This window comes from Lepisosteus oculatus, unplaced genomic scaffold (assembly GCF_040954835.1).
Source record: "Lepisosteus oculatus isolate fLepOcu1 unplaced genomic scaffold, fLepOcu1.hap2 HAP2_SCAFFOLD_52, whole genome shotgun sequence".
Classification (NCBI taxonomy): Eukaryota; Metazoa; Chordata; class Actinopteri; order Semionotiformes; family Lepisosteidae; genus Lepisosteus; species Lepisosteus oculatus.
This window is the reverse complement of record NW_027168064.1, coordinates 970001-984146: the sequence shown is the minus strand read 5'-3', so window position 1 is coordinate 984146 and position 14146 is coordinate 970001. Positions and strand designations below refer to the sequence as shown.

At 50.5% G+C, this 14146-nt stretch overlaps 2 non-coding genes across 2 annotated transcripts; one reads left to right on the top strand and one right to left on the bottom strand.

Annotated features, from left to right (window-relative positions):
* Positions 1-1090: 1090 nt before the first annotated feature.
* Positions 1091-1162, bottom strand: trnag-ucc (transfer RNA glycine (anticodon UCC)). Its single transcript has one exon. It is a non-coding gene; the product is annotated as a tRNA-Gly (tRNA).
* A 6746-nt stretch (positions 1163-7908) lies between these two features.
* On the top strand, positions 7909-8050 carry LOC138230847 (U4 spliceosomal RNA). Its single transcript, XR_011186441.1, has one exon. It is a non-coding gene; the product is annotated as a U4 spliceosomal RNA (small nuclear RNA).
* The last annotated feature ends 6096 nt before the right edge of the window (positions 8051-14146 follow it).

Below are 14146 nucleotides of genomic sequence, written 5' to 3'. Positions count from 1 at the left end.
AGCAAGTTGCCACCTTTACATACAATAGCAACATCAACACCAAGAGAAAGGATGACAAATGGCTTTTATCTGGAACTTTTGATGTCCAAGGAGCTCAATGTGCTTTCTGTGTACAACAGGGCCACTGAACTCCACACTGGCCAGTGAACCACAGCAGTGGCTTGCTGGCTTGACATCTCCCAAGGAAAATGTTGAAATCACATGTGGAACAGGAAAATGACCCTCGAGTACGTGGGGAAAAAAAGAAAAAGATCATCTGGAGCGCGCCAACCCATGTCCGGACAGCCCAGTTTTGTCGACAAGGTGGCTGAGTGGTTAAGGTGATGGACTGCTAATCCATTGTGCTCTGCAGGCATGGGTTCGAATCCCATTCTCATCGGTCTCCATGACTGACACGTATGCCTGTTCGACGTCGGCCCTCCTGTTGTTTGCTCCGGTGCTAGAGCCGTACATTTTCTAGCAGTGGCTGAACATGGTATAGTAGGCCAACGTCGGTATCGAGCAGTGACAGTAACAGTACTTACTGCGCCCCATAAGAAATCGTTTGTCCCTGTTCAAAAGAGATTGTGCGATGTCCTGCGGCGTTCGTAAAGCAAACCTTTGACAGTTTGAAAAGAGGAATTTATTCTGCTTCCTGTGCGTGCAGTAGTTACAAAGTTGAACGTCTTTACACGATCTGCCGCAGTTTTCAGTGGGCGGGCTTTGTCAGATAGCTTGAAAAAACGCACTGTGTTTCAGCTCGGGAAACATCATGAGCTGTGTCCTGCATGTTTTCTGTGTATAGCTGTCTTTTAACGCATACAGAATTCATTCAAAATCATTGATTTCTCCAATTAACAAGGGTCCCTTTTTGAACCTGCGAGAAGCATTCTTTCAATGTAACAGATTTACTCCGGGGAAAAGCAGCATGACATTGAGAGTAGCTCAAGCTTTCAGCACCTGTATCGGACTGCGTGTTTGCAGACACCGCTCAGAATCCCCTGTAAGATTCTCCTTCAATTCCGTTTTTCAGTGCTTTAGCTCTTTCAAAAGGCTTCACTTTGCTAGTCACAATCCAAGGCTCATGACAGCATTTGAAAACATTCGCCACTGCGTTGGCCGGGAATCGAACCCGGGTCAACTGCTTGGAAGGCAGCTATGCTCACCACTATACCACCAACGCACACCCACAGGAAGCCTGCAGGACACCACCAGAGAATGCTTTTTTTAATTTTTTTTTTATTAAACAGAATTTACAAATACAAATACAACAAGAGGATCAGAGTCATGTACAAGAGAAAAAAAACGCAGCAGAAAAAAGCATTTAACTACCAGAGGTAATTAAGTAATTATGTGATCAAATTGTATATTTTACACGTATCATATTTTCCTTGCTTTAATATTTCTCAATTATTTATAAACTTTAGTTTCAACATGCATGCGTTTCCTGTAAAAAATAAAACTCAGCACACAGTTTTTCTTTTAACAACATTTCGAGTACCTCTGGCATTCATGAAAAAGACATACACAAAAGCAAATAACTAACTCTAAGACTGTCTAAACTATTGAGTTTTTCAAAGAACCAGAACTATAACAGTCCTTAACACTTAACTACACCATTCCAAACTAACACTAAAGAAACACTAGTATATACTGGTATAACAAATATAACCAAACATAATCATTAACTGAGCAGTCACTGGGAGCAAATCTCCTTCCCGTCCACAAAGGCCCTCGCTCCCACAAAGTAGGCTCTCCTCCCCTCTCTTCTGGCAGCTTCAACCTGGGGCCACAGCTGGTTCCTGGTACTCCTGTCCGCGGCAGACAGGTCCTCTGCAAACCTCAGTTTGTTCCCATTCAAATACTCATTCCCCCTCGCCGCTCGCCACAGCATGTCCCTCGCCGTCCTCTTGGTGAACTGTATTATAATCGATCTGGGGCGCACTTGCCCAGACATGTTCGCTCTCCCGAGCCTGTGAACAAAGTCAATGGCCGATATTACGTCCTCCTGGTCCGGCAGGGTCCTTTTACAGATACCCTTCACTGTTGCAACAAGGTCCTTATCACGTTCCTCTTTAACTCCAAATAATTTTAAATTCCATCATCGACGGTATCTATCTACATCGTTCACTTTCAATTCAAGTTCTTTAATATGCTTTTCTTGTTTGGTATTTACTTGTTTAAGAACTTTTACTTCACTCTTTAAGTACGCTGGGCAAACGTCCCGAGATCGAATTCTTCCGCGACGGGGGTACCTTTAAAGCGGAGACGACGGCACCGAAAATTTTTGGCGCGCCCTCTCTTTAAAGCCCTGGCCAAATACGAAGACAGTACGTACAGTTATAATTCAAACGGAATTAAAAACTACACATCCCAGTTACCATGGTGGTGCTTGTGATCATTGCGTTTAACCAACGAAACAGGGCGAAAAATCAGTCACATGACTTTGGGGCAGAGTTTCGAAAGCTTAACCTCAGCAACAAAGCAAAATTTACACGATAGGCTACCTCAAACTGTCAGTTACACGACTGTGTATGTCGCTTAAGCCACTCCTATTTGGCATTTTAGTTATGGAGGCGAGACGACGCCCCCCCCCCCCCCTCTCTGGGTGCCTGATTTGCCGCCATCTTTAACCGCTTCGTGTCCAAATCGCAGTAGCTACGCGTACGAAATAAAGTTCATCCCAGCTACAAAACATATATATTTTTGTGGTAAGAGGGAGCAAAACATCAGTATTTACTGCTATTAATTAGTGTACGATTTATAGTTGAAATCTGAGCCTAAATATAAAGTTAAAATCTCGACAAAGCAATGTAGGAAATACAGAGAAAAGAAATCCTTTCTGACATCTAAAATCAGTTTCGATCAAGGTCTCTAAAACGAACAAGAAAAAGAGGATTTTCGGAGGGCAATTACGCTGTGTTTATATAGGATAAGTGATCTATGAGCAATCTAATTTCTTGTTCGTTTAAAACAGTGAAATGTCAGCTCCAAAAGATCGCACCAGAAACAGCACTCTCTCTGCCTGTCATAGACGTTCAGGAAAGGCTGAATGAAGTCATGTCAAGAACAATAATTCGGTGATCAATAATAACAGTTGTAGGACAAGAAACAAAAGATAATGAAAACTTCTTTAGGCTAAAACTCAAGTTCATTCTACAAATTAAGGCAAATGAAAATTCAGGATGTTAAAGTGCTAGAGGTGTAAAAAATACAAAAATGCACATGAGTAAAAAGTTTTAGAAATGGAGCAGGTGTTGCTTTGAAATAAGCAAACAGAAAAAAAGCCATGACTAAAGTGCAGAAGAGGGATGCAGGAACACTTGCTTAGATATACAAAAAAAATCACAAAAAGGTGTATGTTACAAAAGAACATGCAAACATGTTCATCATGTACATCAATTTCCCTTCACGATCAATAAAGTCTTATCTATAAACATGAAACAGAGTGAGGAATCAGAAAATTAGCATGCATAAAAAACAGCAATTCTGTCAATAAGCCCTAAATGAATTAATAGCAACCATGGTTTCATGGAGGGCTTCTCAGATAGTTGGGCATTCAGGTAGATTGCCAGGTGAAAGGATTTGTAAACATACTTTGTTAAAGCAAGTCAGTTTTTTCTGCAACACATAAAAGACATTTTTCCAAGAAAGTTTAGCCTTTGTCACTAATGAAACCACTAAATAAAGACATAAATATAGAAATCTTAAGATTTTGTTATTCAATGTTGGTAGCAGGATGAACTGTGCTAAGTGTATATTTTGTCGCAGCTTTGCTGCAAGATGTTAACAGTGAAAAAAGGTATTTAGAAATGAGTTATTTCAAGAAGAAAATGTTCAGAATAATTGCAAATCTAGCAGGATAGAGAAAGCACAGAAAACAGGCAGTTAGATTGATCAGATTAATATGAAAAGTTATTTAGCAAAGGGAATGAGAAGAGTGACAAACTAGTATGCTTTAGATCTTTTTACAGTATCTGGACCAGGGAAAACTGATCATGTTTCTCTATAACAATAATAAAAAACTTTATTTTATATATCACCTTTAAAAGTGGCATCTCAAAGCAATACAGTAGATATAAAAACAGATAAAAGGACCACAGATTACAAAGTAAATACATATAAGAAAGACAAGCAGTTAGAGGTGCTACCAAAATTAGAAAATGAAGCAGATACAGACACTAAGTCTTCTGAAAAGAAAGGTTCTGAGGTTAGATTTAAATGCACTCAGGGTACGTGACTGATATCACTGGGAATACAAATTGAGAGCTCTGGGGTGCAGCTAAAGAAGACCCTGTCACCCACAGAATGTAGATGTTCTTGAGGACAGCTAGAAGACCAGAGTCAGACGGACAAAGGTGGGGAGTAGACAGATAATAAGCCATATACTGTAGGTACTGAATGAGGATGAGGATTTTGAAGTTGACTCAAAACCTGATAGGTAACCAATGCAAGGACTTGAAAACAGGTGTAATGCATCCCTGATAGGATTCTCGCTGTCATATTCTGAACATATTGAAGATTGCTCAGTGTGGATTTAATTTCCCCAGTGAACAGGATGTGCATTTATTAATTCTAGAAAAAAAAGCCTTTCTTGATTTCTCTAGTTCTTAGTTTCTCTAGTTCCCTTTAAAATAAACTATTATTCCACAATGCAGATTATTATATGGACAGTATTTACACATGATATTTGTGATTTAAAGAAATGAACACAAGCAGCTTTTCGAGATTTAAGTGTTGGCTGAGTTATTGCAGGATAAAAAACTAGAGATGTTGGTAAGAAGATAATTTTGGGATAGCTGAGGAATACACTGATAACAAGAACACTTCCTAATGGGGTTAGGCATACTTTTGATGAAGATGATGAAGTTAACAGACTGTATGTTTACATAGATACTGAAATGAGGATTGTATTTTAGATTTTGTGTAGTTGCTAGCATTGAACTGTGTGTTGGATGGACATGAATTGAAGGAATGGGCAAACATCGCTGATGCGGATCCACAGAGCCAGCATATTAAGATGTTTATAATTAGAGGCAATTTGTTTAAATAACTAGGTATGGATACTGATGTGCAAGAGAGTTGGAAAGGCTGTTTACTTAAGCCAGCACTATAAAATATTTTATTCTCAGTGAGATGCTGCCATTTCATAGTGGGTTTCTAACACTGTGTATAGTTCAATCCACACAGTGCCTTTACTTCCATCCATTTCTAATCTCTTTATCCAGTACAGAGGATTTGGAGCCTATCCCAGTAAGCAACGGACACAAGGCAGAATACACCCTGGACATAGCGCCAGTCCATCACAGGACAGACAGACACAAACACACACACACCAGGGCCAGTTTTCCCATAAACCAATTAACTTACCAGTATGTTTTGGAGTGCAAGAGGGAGTCATATCACACATATGGAGAAAAACCATGTAACCCAGAGAGAACATGCAAACCCCACACACACAGGATGGGACCTGGGACCCCAGTGCTCCAAGATAGCAATGCTAACCACTTTGCCACCATTATAAATGGATGGATATCTTAGTTATCTTTCTAGTTCACAGGTTTGCATGCAAAATTTAATTTTGAAAGCCACTGAGACATCAGGTACTACTGTTGTATTTATGAAAAAGAAACAAAACAAAAAGCATACTAACAACTGTGCCATCCTACTCTTTAGTTAATACAATTTATTATTTATAAATAGTTAACATTGTTAGCAAAATATTTTGAATTATATTTAACCCTATTTTTTCTTTAGTTTTGTATTTAACTTATTATATGATAGTCAGATTTAATGTATATTTGAACAATGAAAATATATTTTTACAAGATGCGGGGGAAAGTGCAACAAATTATTACAGTGCTAAATTTAATATTGATTGCTAATAGTTTATGCTAACACCTAACTTTCTTAATTAGATGTATTTAAAACAGTGAACTAAGTGTAACATACCATTCAGAAATACAATCGAGAATAGTTTTGTGGTGTTTGTATGGATGAAACGTTTCTAAAATGTATAACGTAACAAAATTAAAGACGATTAAAATCTGTAATCTTTCCACTTGTAATGTCATTAGACAGAACAAGACGTTTCTGCTTTGTCTAAGGATGGTATCAAAAAGTAGTCTAGGTGGTGAGAAAGCTGTGTTTAATGATAATTAAGTGACTTAAAAGTAAAAAGAGATGGTTCATATTGCTTGATTAATTTTAAAAACTAAGTTATAAATGCAGACGCGATCGCTGCCGTAAGCGCTCCAGGCAGTAGAACGTTCGTTCTGTACTGCTGCGCTCCGCGCCTCCTCCCTCTCTCGGTGCCGCGCCCCTCTCTGACGGAGGGCAGTGGGCGGTACGCTATTTTCAGAGCCTCTGATTGGGAAAAAAAGACCTGCTGATCAGTTTCACACACCAGGAAGAGAAAAGAATGGGATTTTTTCTCTTCGAAACGTGTGTTGTCTTTATGAAATTCGTGTATTTTAAACGTTTAATTAAGACGTAAAAACCTTACAGCGTACACAAAGATTCTGAGCTGATCACGAGGAAGAAAAATCACCCATTTTTCGCGCATAAAAAGTGGTTTTTAACTCTCGAAACCTGTTTTTATATGTTTTAAGTCGTGCAATGTCTAAGTTAAGCAGGAAAACATCATTATATCTCATTATTTATTTATTTTTTTTAAAATTTAAAAATCGTTTGCCCAGCCTACTTTAAGTCTTCAACCTCTTTAAACACACAGTCCATGGACTTTTTAAGACTTTCGATTGCGACTGTATTAGATCAAATCACTTCCTTCAGCTCACCCATGCTCTGTGCCATCATGTTGAAGATGTTGGTCTGGAGCTCCTCCAGCGTCAGGTCGCCCCTTCCTCTCTTGGCTGCCGGGGTTTTCACAGGTGTGCTGGGCAGGGACTCCGGCTCTTCCTCTGGCAGCTGAGTCTCACTTGGGCTGCGAGCGCTCGCGTACGAGCGCATCTCCAGCACTCTTTCCACGTCCCCTCCAGCTGCTTCACTTTTCCCTTTAGTTGCCATCAATTTTCTTGTAGTGCTATACATATACGATTGAGGTTTCTTAGACTTCTCCTTCGAAGACCCAGCACTCTCTTTTCTTTTCCCAGTGTTACTCATATCGAAATTCTTAAACCTAAAAAAAATCGTTTTTTTTTCTTTCAATTATAACTGAAGTTTAAACAAGTAGTGTTAAGTCCTTATTTTTCTGTAGTCAAAAAAAGCAAAAATTAACATTTAGGTCATGAAAAACTCAAAAAAAATCCTCAACCACTAAACTTTACCTCCCACCTGAGCGCCATCTTGAACGCCCCTACCACCAGAGAATGCTCACGATTTCGGAAGCTGTCTCCGGGACGTGCTGATTCCACACATCCTGAATAAATCATGATATTGTTAGTTGCTGTAGCTAGACGTTCAAATGAGTTTCATGGCCAGATGGACTGTTTCCTCCAGCGGTATAGTATTGCAGTGAGACAGCACGATGCCTGCAAGACTATGTCACGCTAAACGCCACAGATTGTGTTTGTCCGTTCGTGTCAGTCATCCTGCAGCCACGGGAAGTGGGACACAAACATCCCGCAATGCTTTCAAGACGTTAGGATTTGTTTGTGCAACATCCGAGAAGAGTACTTGTGGCTTGAATGTGAACTGTACGTGCCCGCCCCCTTTCCTCTGTAGTGCATGAGTTCCTCCCGGCATGCCCTTCGTCATTGTTCTGTCATCTTGTATTTAAAGGGTTGTATTTCTGCTGCTGAAAAGAATCAACGGGTTTCTTTGTTCCCAACGGAGCCCTTGTCTGTCATGAAATTCTTCAAAACCTCAAGCTAGAAGAAGACGACAAATATGAAGCGTTACAGCAACGACATGCCATGAGACGATTGATAACGATTTCCATAGGATCCCCGCGGTTGCCTGGCAACCGTCAGCTTTGCGCAGTGGCAGTATCGTAGCCTGTGAGGGTTAGCCGAGGCGTGATTATTGCTAGTTGAAAACTTTTCCCAATACCCCGCTTCCGCCGGTTTGCAATACAATCGGCGAAAGCAATTTTTGACAGTCTCGTTAGAGACTGAGCAAGGTGTTTAAAGACAGATTTGGTCATGGTGACATCATGGTAGAAAGAAGCGAGCTTGTTCCCAGTGGGCATTGATTCGTCGAATATACGTATATTTACGGCGAACGTACGGCTATACGTATATATACGTCGCCTCAACGTCGAATTGCAACCGTAAAATTGACGACATTAACAAACGCATATATAACGTCGAAAACACATCTAACACAGTGCCTGAGGCTTTTTACTGTATGTATCGTGTGTGCCGCAACTAGGAGTATACGGCACTCTGCACAGTGTACGAAGTAAATTATTTTCGCAGCAATTAATTTACACGTGTATAATAAATATAGTAAATATTGTAACGCAACGGGGGCTCAGGCGGGCGCCCTTGCCGCATCTGGTCGGCCCCTGCACCCTCCGGGGCTCGAACCCGGGACTTCCGCGTCTCTCTGCAGCGACCTAGCCCCGTGAGCCAAAGAGAGATCTCTCCACAGCCCAGTAGCTGTGGTCCTGCTATCACAGGGAAGGGCGGTGACGTCACCCGCTCTGGTACGCCGGCTCTTACACAGCGCCCTGTCGGCCGTAAGCGTTACACTCTCCCCCGCTTAAATCGCCGTCCCCGGCGAAGGGCTATCCCACCCCGCTTCTGACACCAATGTAGCGTATTGCAGGTTCTTTCTCAGAACTAAAGAACAGTGGAGACGCAATTAACCAAGCACTGGCTTTATTTTACAACCACACCAAAACCAAACACAGGATCTACACACACATGAGGAGACTGACGAACACGTACACACATTTAGGGTGGTAATTACCTAACAACACACTCTACTTTTACAGGACTACACAGGGCACTAGAATTACTAGGACATTATTTACACAGGCAGGGTCAGCCGCTGGTCATCGTGCTGACCCTCAGACTCTTCCCGGCTACCACTCCCAGCATGCCCAGCGGTACTACGAGCGCCTAGGGGCGCTTCCTCCTCACCACCAGGCGAGGGCGTTACACTGCCCCCACCTGAAGCGTCTGGCGTCTCGCCGACGTCGAACACCCCCCTCAGGCTGTACTCGTATTCGGCCAACTGCTGCGGAACCCTGCGCGAGCGGCCGCTGCGCCGCGGTGACGGCTGGCGATCCACGGACGCCCCACTATCGGCCGGCTCCGGCCCCGGCTGCTCCTCTGGAGCCTCCCCACACGGCTCCTCCTCCCGGGCCCGGTAGGGGGCCAGGCGGTCTCGGTGCAGGACCACCACTCTCCCCCGTGTTCGCAACCGGACACGGTAGCAGACCTCGCCCACCACCCCGAGTACCTCAGCGGGCCCCTCCCACGACGGCGCCAGCTTAGGACTGAGGCCTTTGCGGCGCCGCGGGTTGTACACCCAAACCGAGTCCCCGGGCTGGAAGGCAGGCCCCCTGCAGCGCAGGTCGTAGTACCGCTTCTGCCGGACCCCCGCCTGTGTCAGGTGGGTCCGTGCAAAGCTGTGCACCCGCTGCATCCGCTGCCGCAGGTCCCACTCGTAGTCCGGTCCAGCCGGCGGTGCCGACCCGTCTCCGGGCGGCGGGCCGAAGACCAGGTCCACCGGTGTTCGCATTTCCCGGCCCAGCATGAGCGAGGCCGGGGTGCACCCGGTGGATTCCTGGACCGCGGTCCGATACGCCCAGAGCGCAAGGGGGAGGTGGCGGTCCCAGTCCCGTTGGTGCCGGGACACCAGGGTGGCCAGCTGGGTGGCGAGCGTCCGATTAAACCGCTCTACCAACCCGTCGCTCTGGGGATGCAGCGGGGTGGTCCGCGTCTTAGTAATCCCCAGGCGCTGGCACACTCTGGCGAAGACCTGGGACTCGAAGTTACGCCCCTGGTCACTGTGTAACTCCTCCGGCACCCCCAGCCTGGCAAACATCCCCTCCAGCAGTGCATCGGCCACCGTGGGGGCACTCTGGTCCGGGAGGGCGTAGGCCTCCGGCCACTTCGTAAAGTAATCCATAGCCACCAAGACGTAGCGGTTCCCGGCCTCGGTGCGCGGAAACGGGCCCAAAACGTCCACTCCCACCCGCTCCATAGGAGCCCCCACCTGGTGTTGTTGGAGGGGGGCCCGAGAGCGCTCGGGGGGACCCTTCTGCGCCACGCACACCGCACACGTTCGGCAGTACCGCTCCACGTCCCGGTGGCAAAGACCCCAATAAAAATGGCCTCGGAGACGCTGCAGGGTTTTTTTACCGCCGAAGTGCCCCACACCCGGTTGGCCGTGCACCGCTCGGAGCACCGCCCCGCGGAGCGACCGAGGCACCACCAGCTGCCACCGTACCTCGCCACTGGAGGGTACCCGCCACCCCCGGCGCAGCACCCCGTCCTTTACCTCCAAGGCCTCCCACAGGGCGCAGAGGGCCTTGACGGACTTCGGGTGCGGGGCGAGCTCCTCTCGTGTAGGCCGCACTCCTGCTGCCCTCCAGCGGAGCACCGGGCCCACGTCAGGATCAGCTGCCTGACGCTGCGCCAGGTCTGGCAGGCCCACCCCCAGCGGCCCCTCCCGGGCCGTGGCCGCGGCGCTCACCCCCGCCACGGTGCGGACAGCCTCCTCACGCTGCTCCCGCCGGGCGCAGTGATGGCAGTCCGCGGCCTCGCAGGGGCGCCGCGAGAGAGCGTCGGCATTGAGATGGCGAGACCCCGCACGGTGCACGACAGTGAAGTCGTACTCCTGCAGGATCTCTATCCATCGCGCCATCTGTCCCTCTGGCTCCTTAAAGTGGAGCAGCCAGGTGAGGGACGCATGGTCGGTCCTCAACCGGAACCGGGTCCCGAACAGGTACGGCCTGAAATGGTGGACCGCCGCCATCACCGCCAGCAGCTCGCGACGGGTCACGCAGTAGTTCCGCTCAGGCCTAGTCAGAGCCCGACTGTAGTAAGCCACTACGCGCTCCCCATCCGGCCCCTCCTGCGCCAACACCGCCCCCACCCCCGAGTCACTCGCGTCGGTGTCGAGAATATACGGCAACCGCGGGTCGGGGTAGGCCAGCACGGGGGCCCCCACCAGAGCTTCGCGCAACCGGCCAAAGGCAGTCTCACAGCCCGAGTCCCAGTCAAAACGGCGGCCCTTGTCGGTGAGGCGGTGCAGCGGGGCGGCGATGCTGGCAAAGTCCCGGACGAACCTCCGATAGTACGAGGCCAACCCCAGAAAGCTGCGGAGCTCCGCGACGGTGCGTGGAGTCGGCCAGCCCCTCACTGCGGCGACCTTACCTGGGTCCGTAGCCACCCCTCGCGGTCCAACAACATGTCCCAGGAAGGTCACCTCCCGCCGCAGGAGCTCGCATTTGCGGGGGTTGAGCCTCAGGCCAGCACGGCGGATGCAGGCCAGCACCGCCTGGAGGTTCGTCAAGGCCTGGTCAAAACTCCGTGCATGAACCAGCAGATCGTCCAGATATAACACGCACTGGTTCCGCGGGACCGATGCCAGCACCCTCTCCATCAGCCTCTCGAACGTCGCCGGGGCATTGCACAGGCCAAAAGGCATGACGGTAAACTGCCAGAGGCCCTGGCCGATGGAAAAGGCCGTCTTCGGGCGAGCATCGGGAGCAAGCGGTACCTGCCAGTAGCCGCAGCGGAGGTCCAGGGAGCTGAACCAGGTCGACCCGGTGATGTAGTCCAGGGCGTCATCTATCCTCGGCAGGGGGTAGGAATCTTTCCGGGTGACCTCATTCAGCTTGCGGTAGTTGACGCAGAACCTCCACGAGCCGTCTTTTTTTTTAACCAGTACGGCTGGCGCCGACCACGGGCTCGCGGAGGGCTCAATCACCCCCGCTGCGGCCATCTCCCGGATCTTTTCCTCGGCGGCGGTCCGCTTGGCGTGGACCATGCGTCCTGGTGGGATGCGGATGGGCCGAGCGTCGCCGGTGTTGATCTCGTGTTGGACCAGGGCAGTGCGGGTGCAGTCCTCATCTCTCGCCGCAAAGAGGTCTTCGTTCTGGGCGAGTAGCTGCTGGAGCCGCTGCCGCTGGTCCTGATCGAGGCCCTCGCAGCTCCGCTGGAAGAGGTCCTCAACGGCACGCTTCGCTTCCACGCAACGCTCGGCCCCCGCCGCCGCCTTGTCTGGCCCCCCGGCCGACTCAGGGGCAGGATCCGGCACGCTCGCTCCCCGGCTCGCAGGCCTGGTCTGCCCCGGCGACTGACGCCGCCGCCGCCGCCGCTGCCTCTTGTTCCCCCGGCTCCGGCAAGCCCGCGTCCCTCGGCCTTCGCCGGACCTGCCCTCCACCAGGTGCAGTCGCTCCCCCTGCCACACCAACTCCTGCCGGTCCAAGTCCAACCTGGCCCCCACTCGCTGCAGTAGGTCCAGCCCCAGAATGCAGTCCTCCTGGATGGGTGCAAGGTAGCAGGGGTGGCGCACCGTCGCTGCACCCAGACGGAAGGCAAGCACCCGTTTCCCCCGGACTGCAGCGAGCTGTCCCGTCACGGTCCTCAGCCGCAGGCTGGAGGCCTCCCATCCTGGGGGGTTGGTGCCCTCGGTGTCGGGGAGGACGCCCGGCCGAAGTAGGGTCACTGATGAACCGGTGTCGAGTAGGGCCAGGCAGGGTTGGTCCTCAATCCGGCAGTGGAGGTACAGGCCCCGGCTACAGCCGACTCGCCCCACGGTGGCGTGAGGGGCGCCGGTTTTTACAGCGCTCTCCGGAGCGGGGGTTGAGGTATTCAAGGGCGGCCTTCCCCGCGCTGAGCCGCCCCGTTCCCGTTTCCCAACGCCGATCGGGGAGAGCGAGGTTCGGGTGCCCGGCAGACCCGGGCTCGGTGTCCTCTTTTCCCGCAGCGGTCGCAAATCAGCGTGCGGGGCTGTTCCGCGGCGGTCGCTGCACGGGCTGGCTCCTCTTCCCCCTCGCTGGATTCCTCCGTCGCCGCCTCGGTCAGCCGGCAGGGCGCACTGCGTCTGCTCGCGCTGCCAGTCACCCCGAACACCACCTCAGCCCGTGTAGCAAGGGCCAAGGCCTGCTCCAGCGATGTTGGCGCGGCCAGCTGCACGTGGCGCCGCAGCTCCTCGGGTGAGAGGGCCTTGAGAAAGGCCTGGAGAGCCATCTCCCGCTGCGCCTCCCGGGGGAAAGTTGGGTATCCTCGGCGGGCGAGGAACATGACATCCGCGGCGACCGGGCCCAGTCGCTCTCCTGGTCAGCGCCGCCGCAGGGCCAGCCTCTCCCGCATCAAGTCCGGCGCCTCCTCTACACCGAAGCGCAGCTGGAGGGCTGCTGCCAGCGCCGTGTAGTCGCCTCTGTCCTCCTCCGGGACGTCCAGGAGCACCTGGCAGGCCGCTCCTTCCAGCGCCGCCGCCAGGTGGCCGGCCATCTCCGCCCGGCTCCAGCCATTCGTCCGGGCCGCGAGCTGGAACTGCGCCTTATAGGTCTCCCAAGGCGCCTCACCATCGTAGCGACCTGGTCGCACCCGCGCCGATGGGTGTGGGAATCGCTGATCGGCTCCGGCAGGGAGGGCATCCTCTCTCCGGGGCGGCCGCCCCAATTCCACTGGCGGGACCACTACTGGGTAGCCCTGGTAAGGGCTGTGGCCACCTGTCGCACCCAGGAGTTGCTCAGGCTCCCTATGTGCGCCGCCGATGGGTTCTGCGTCTTCCAGCGTCAGCCGGCGCTTTATGGAATCGGGTAGTGTCTGCCACGAGTTGTTCATTCTGCCCGCTTCTGACACCAATGTAACGCAACGGGGGCTCAGGCGGGCGCCCTTGCCGCATCTGGTCGGCCCCTGCACCCTCCGGGGCTCGAACCCGGGACTTCCGCGTCTCTCTGCAGCGACCTAGCCCCGTGAGCCAAAGAGAGATCTCTCCACAGCCCAGTAGCTGTGGTCCTGCTATCACAGGGAAGGGCGGTGACGTCACCCGCTCTGGTACGCCGGCTCTTACACAGCGCCCTGTCGGCCGTAAGCGTTACAATATAATAAATTAATTACTGCGAAAATAATTTACTTCGTACACTGTGCAGAGTGCCGTATACTCCTAGTTGCGGCACACACGATACATACAGTAAAAAGCCTCAGGCACTGTGTTAGATGTGTTTTCGACGTTATATATGCGTTTATTCATGTCGTCGATTTTACGGTTGCAATTCGACGTTGATTATACGAACCCA